Source organism: Urocampus carinirostris, chromosome 2 (assembly GCF_059441175.1).
Source record: "Urocampus carinirostris isolate Australia breed hairy pipefish chromosome 2, RoL_Ucar_1.0, whole genome shotgun sequence".
Taxonomy (NCBI): Eukaryota; Metazoa; Chordata; class Actinopteri; order Syngnathiformes; family Syngnathidae; genus Urocampus; species Urocampus carinirostris.
In genome coordinates this window covers 38868550-38875592 of record NC_142350.1, presented here as the reverse complement: position 1 = coordinate 38875592, position 7043 = coordinate 38868550, and positions in this window count along the sequence as shown.

The following is a 7043-nucleotide window of genomic DNA, read 5'->3' as shown; positions in this document are numbered from 1 at the left end:
TCACTACCTAAATACAAAATAAACTCACGGAAATATTTAAATGTCTCTCGCATGACATTTATATTTATGAATATACTTTAAATGTTTTCGTATAAGCTGTAAAAGTAGCGGAGTGAGAGGGTGGTTGTCCAACTCAAATGCACAGCTGCATGGCTCAAGATTGGCAGAGCTGCATTTTAAAGTATAGTTGTCATCACATTAGAGGCGAGATTCGCTTAAAATGTCCAGTCAAGTCATGTTTATTTGTATAGCCCTTAATCACAAGGAGTCTCAAAGGGCTACACAGACCACAGATTATTGCAAACCACCGACTATTATTACACCATCCCCCAATCTAAAACCTACATTAGGGCAAGGAAAAACTCAAAAACCTCAACATGAGGAAAATGAAGAAACCTTGAGAAGGGACCGCACATGAGGTAATCCCCCTTCCTGGATGACCAGGCTGCAACGGATGTTGCAATGACAAATAATACACAGATATTGTCAACATGAAATATAGGTCTTTCATACGCTAGGGAATATAAGTGTGTTGTAAGCCTAGATTTAAAGACTTCGACTGAGTTTGCAGATCGAATCGCAGGTGGTAGAGCATTCCACAACATCTGGGCCCGAATGGAGAATGCGCTCAAAACCTGCAGTTCTCTTCTTGGCTCTTGGGATCACTAGTAGACCAGCATCTTCATTCTATTGCCTTCAATAGAAGGCTCTGGACTGGAACATCGGGGGGAATTAAATCTGAAAGATACGAGGGTGCTCCATCTATGATTTTGTATACTACCAAAAGAACTTTAAAATCACATCTGAAGCTAACAGGGAGCCAAAACAGGTTAGCTAAAATCTGAGAATTGTGATCAAACTTTCTTGTCTTCCTCAAAAGTCTCACTGCAGCATTTTGTATCACCTGTAGGCTCTTGATTTTGGACTTCGGGAGACCGGAGAGTAGTGCATTACAGTAATCGAGACGGGAGGTAACAAACGCATGAATTATAATCTCCGCATCCGACTGAGACACCATAGGGTGAATTTGAGCACTGTTGCGAAGATAGAAAAAAAGCTGTTCTAGTAATACTCTTAGCATGTGTTTGGAAGGCCATATTGGGGTCAAACGTGACAAATGTCAATTAATAAGTCGGGCCTGCCGGGCTTTTTTATCCCCTTTTTTATTTTTCTTTGTGGAGGATCTGCACAGCATGCACTTATTTTTACTCAAGTAATTATTCATATAGAGAAAATGCTTAGCAAACAATCAGTTTAACTCCGAATCATTAAATCCAAAGAAATGTCTATCCTCCGTGTTAGGGTAAAAGACGTGCGGCTTCCTCCTCCCACCTCCCTCACGCCAAACGTAATTTCCACTTCTAGCCAATAGCTTACAAGATTTACAAACTTTCTTTCTGCTTTTTGGGATATTTCACTCTTTGCACCTTGTAATCTGAAGATTATGATTTTCTTTTCAGTGTCATTTCAGTGTCATCCAATTTTGTTGTATTATTGTGTAATTAAAATTAAAAAAAACATTATTTCATTCACCTGCATCTCTGTGTTGAGTATTTTAATTTATAGAGCTATAATTGTTATTTTGTAACAGTCCTATATACTATATGTTACTGATATCTAATACATAAGTACATGTTTTTACTTCACGGGTTTCAACTACCGCGGAACTTTTTTGGAAAAAAGGATTACTGTATTTGATTACATTGTCGTTGGCTGAGAGTGAAGGAGATGATCCGAATTAGAACCAGACGAAATCGGTCCTGAAAAAAAATCGTTAAAATAATTTAAAAATTGTTCTACAGTTTACACATAAAATGTTACAAAAAAACGTATAAAACATGGGAAAAATGAATAAGTTGACAGGTATAGCAATCAATCAGATATTTATTGGGGGGCCAAACTGACAGCTATAAAAATAAACAAGCACCACTGACTTATAATTGAAGGCAATAAAATTAAAAAATGAATTCAATTACTCAATTAGTACAGCGGAATTTTTTTAAGGATGCTCTTTTCTAAAATCTGCGGTCTCATGGAGTACATTGTTGTTCCATTTAGGAAAAGCTCCAACTGGCCGAGTGTGTGGAATTACACCCCGGGATCCGAGCGGAGCAGGCTCACAGAAAAAAAAACAGCTGTCAGACAATGAAATACTGTTTTATGACCAGACAAGTGCTTTTTTGAGGAGCGGATGAGGAAGCTGGAAGTGTGAGAAGAATTACATATATGCATGTATATGAGAGGTCTTTTGAGAAGTGAATCAAATTTCCTCAAATTTACAACATCATAATCTGGCACATGCACAACTATACTCTCTTATAGAGAAGTCATACCCATTCACAAACACTACTATACTCTCTCATACATACTACAATACTCTCTTACACATACAATTGTACTCTAATAAAACAGAACTATAGTCTGTCACACATACTACTATAGGCTGATAAACACACCCCTATGCTTTCACACAAATACTACCGAACGCTCACACTACTATTTGCCTCCCCACAGATTATTGTCCTCTCTCACTCAAACTTGTATTCTTTCTCACACACCATTAAAATTGCTATTACTTTAAGGGGTTTTCACACATAGTGTAATAAATACCTCATTTCTAAGTGTTGTTTTACTTTGGGTGGTGTTTATTTGTTGGAAAGTTTTACTTCAAGCTGTATAGTATAGTATAGTATAGTATAGTATAGTATAGTATAGTATAGTATAGTATAGTATAGTATAGTATAGTATAGTATAGTATAGTATAGTATAGTATAGTATAGTATAGTATAGTATAGTATAGTATAGTATAGTATAGTATAGTATCACATCGTATCGAATCTTATTGTACATGTACACATATTGGCTTGTGTTCAAGTTAAGCTGCTTGCCTGATAATGAATTAGTGTTTGTGTGAGAGAATAATGGTATGTGTGAGAGAGTACAGTAGTGCATGTATGAGAGTATAGGGGTGTGTGTGGGAGTGTAGTAGTGTGTATGAGCTTAGAGTAGTAAAAGTTAGAGAGTATAGTAGTCTGTGTATCTCTCAAGTAGTGTTTGTATCTCTCAAGTAGTGTTCAAGTTAAGCTGCTGCCTAAGAATGAATTTGTGTTTGTGTGAGAGTAAAATGGTACGTGTGAGAGAGTACAGTAGTGCCTGTATGAGAGTATAGAGGGATATGTGGGAATATAGTAGTGTAGTAAAAATGAGAGACTGTAGTAGTGTGTGTATGAGAGTTTAGTAGTATGAATGAAATAGTATAGCAGTATGTAGAGATGAGTTTAGTATGAATGAGAGAGTATAATAGTGTTTTTGCATGAATACTGTGTCTGTATGATAGTACAGTTGTGCATGTGTGAGAGTATGATGTTCAATGTGAGAGCAAGTATGAATTACTGCTCAAATGGCTTTTCATACACAACACTACACCAAGCGTACATATGTACAAGTATTGCGCTTTCCAGTTAACCTGCTTGCCTGAGAATATAATAGTGTGTGTGTGTGTGTGTGTGTGTGTGTGTGTGTGTGTGTGTGTGTGTGTGTGTGTGTGTGTGTGTGTGTGTGTGTGTGTGTGTGTGTGTGTGTGTGTGTGTGTGTGTGTGTGTGTGTGTGTGTGTGTGTGTGTGTGAGAGTATAGTGGTATGTGTGAGAGAGTACAGTAGTGTGTGTATGAGAGTACAGCGATATGTGTGGGAGAATAATAGTGTTTATGAGCGTAGTGTATTATTAGTGAGAGAGTATAGTAGTATTAATGAGATAGTATAGCGGTGTGTATGTGAATAGTGTAGTACGAATGAGAGATTGTAATAGTGTTTGCGCATGATAACTGTGTCTGTAGGAGAGTATAGTTGTGCATGTGTGAGAGTATGATGTTACATGCGAGACCAAGTGTGATTTACTTCTCAAAAGAATTCTCATACACAACACTACGTCATAGACATATTTTGCCGTCTCCAAAGTGCATTCAAGTTAAGCTCGTTGCCTGACCTATGCTAAAATCTCTATTAATTGTGGAGCAGCGTAGTCCAGACGAAGCTTACCACTGGATATAAACACGCTAACAATTTTCCCCAAACGACTTTCTCTTTCTGGCACAAGCACGGCTCTGCAGTGCAAACAGCGCACATCCTCAGACTGACCCCTGTGAACCGAGTCGGCGGCCCGGCGTGCTGATCCCGGCCGAAGTCCCGAGATCTCAATGCAGCCTCTCACACACGACTGTGAGCAAGTGAAGCTCAGTGGCCTGTCAGCACAGAAAAGCTTCTTTCACAAACCGGCAGCAAAGGCCTCCACGGACCGGATCAAAAATATTTGGTTAATATTGCATTCATATCTGACATATTTGGACGCTTTACAGCCTTACTGTTGAGCCAGAGTTATAAGTAGGGAGGTTGGTACCAAATTTTCTCATACCAGATTTGTGTTTTGAGCAAAACTCATTACAAATCCCAAAACTGCCAGGAATTTTGAGTCATAGAATCCCCTCCACCTCATAAAACAAATTACAGATTATTTAAAAGACAGAACTAACACTGCTAAAAAACACGAAAAAAATAGTTTTACGAATTACTAAAACAGTTATCTAATATAATCACGCTTTTTAACATAATACTGCAAATAATAATCCATTTTATTACAGGAAATTATGCTATTCATTTGTTTAAATATACAGTATCCTATTCTGTATTTTTAATTGTTATGTGCTTTTGGTTATTTATAAGTCTCATTATTCACACATACTTCAAACCTGTCTGACTTTCAAAATGGTAGTAGCTAACCTAATGTAGGATGTAGGTTTTTCTTGGCATGGATGAGGAAATTTTCTTTTAGTAATGACAATACTGGTGGGGACACAACAATGATTACTGTGTCCTTGCCAAAACTATGCCCCGATTGCTCACTAACAAACCAACTAGGTTTCAGGGGCTCTCTTGGGAGGGTGGAAAGGCTTTTATTAAGGCTGTGTTCGCCACAAATGAAAAACAGGCAGTAAAGCCACAGTATCCAGAACACCAGAGGCAAACAATCGTTACCAAAGTTGAGGTAAGACAGGGCCTAAAAAACTCAAACCAGCCCAAGCCCGAATGACTAAGTTGATTTTTGGGAACGAAGTAACACCTAATTTTCACAATTTATTTGTGAGGAGGAAGGGTGATTTCTGGCAGTCCAAGACCTTGCCTCTAGCCCAAAGGTTCATCAGGCGGTATACGTAGTTTGGGAGGTCAGGCAGACGTTCCGTACATTGGGTAGACAATAGCGCTGTCACAGGGGAGCTTGGAACTAGCAAGGAACCAGGGGGAAAGATTACTATTTAAACAAAGAGTAGGAGTCGTGATAGGAGAAAAAAGACAAGACATCAAGACAAGTGACAATATCTAAGTGATTAAATGGAAATAATGTGAGAGTGAGTGAGAGAAGGAGATAGAACATGCGGAAAAAAAACTCAGAGAGCCGGATAGTGACAGAAACAGCCCACAATGTCGTTATCAGACTTCAAGGGCGAATGAGCTCATGCTTCATACTGCATATTAAGAATCTTTTGACCATTGACTCAATTAACATACAAAAAAGGCACTTGGTCCTCAACCCCCTCCTGAATAATAAAATGATTCCAAGCAAGATCCCAAGTCTTGTGTTCTGCAAGACTGGAGCCAATCATTATGTGAGCTCATCCACAAAAAATGTTGCATTGAGTATCCACACTGCTTAAACCAAAATTTGAGACCAGTTCAAAGTTTTCCATCCTTCGGATTAATACAAAATAGATCAGAAATATTTCCAGACATTAATTTTAAATAATTATTTTCAAAAATGCTTCTTGTAATGATCAAAATGACTATTATGCATTTTAAGACGAAATTCTGTACGGAAAAACGCAAATTTGAAAATTATGGGTAACATCCGGTATACACCGACTATCACGAAACGTCAAATCAATCAAGTCAAACGAGTTCGCCGCGGAAGCCTCTATCCCGGTATCGTTTTTTTCGTTGTAAAGGAAGCGAGCGTTCGGTGCAACTGTGTGCATGCGTCTGCCGCTGTATTGCCTAATTTCGACTCCCCTGCAAAATCCTCTGCCCCTCACGTGAACCCGCATTCTGCTGCGCTTCCGACAATCACGATTGTATTCTATATAATAAGCTTATTAAAACAATAAAGCTATTGTCGGAAGTGCAGCAGAATGCGCGTTCACGCGAGGGGGGAGGATTTTGCAGGGGAGTCGAAATTAGGCACTAGACATCAATGGTTGATATTGTGGTTTCGTTTACAAAATAGAAGTGCCTTCTAATTTTTTCCTCCCAAAATATCTTTATTTACAAATTTAAATTTAAAGTGTTATTAACGGATATTTTAGTTACGCTAATAAAAATTGTTCCTGATTTTTTTTTTTCTTATTTTATTTTTTATTTTATTATTAAGAATATGTGCAGAATGATATAACAAAACACATGTACAATATAACATGTTAAACTACATAAATAAACACGTTTGAAAAAAATATGGTGTGAGATTCTTTCGTATTTTGTAAGGGAAAATACGACAGTTTGTAAGGGCATGGAGCCCTGGAGGTTGACAGGTATGTTATTGACATTCAACGTCACTCATTTTGGTGTTTGAAAATCCAAATGGCAACATTCAATAGCCGTAAGAAATGCCGTCATTCTCCACAAGCTGGAAACTGGCTGCTATAAGTGTCACATGTGGCGCTGGCCAAAACACTATATTTAAGAAATAGCAGAGCATTAACACCTCACCACATCCCATAAAGCAAGGGTTTCTGTATGAGGGAGCTTTGGCGGGACTGTCTGTGTGTCGGATTTATTTCCTTTTATTTCTTCTTGATTCTAGGTCCAGGTTTGGTTGATTATTCTTGTCTTGTCCTAATTACTCAATGTATGATATATAACCAACAAGCATTTCATTTTTGAACCATAGAGTGACCATTGAAAATCACAGTTAAATTTAAAGTAAAGTCTGAATGGGTATCAATCCCTAAATCAAATCTATTTCACTCAACAAAGGTTTATCTGGATTTTCTTTTTCTT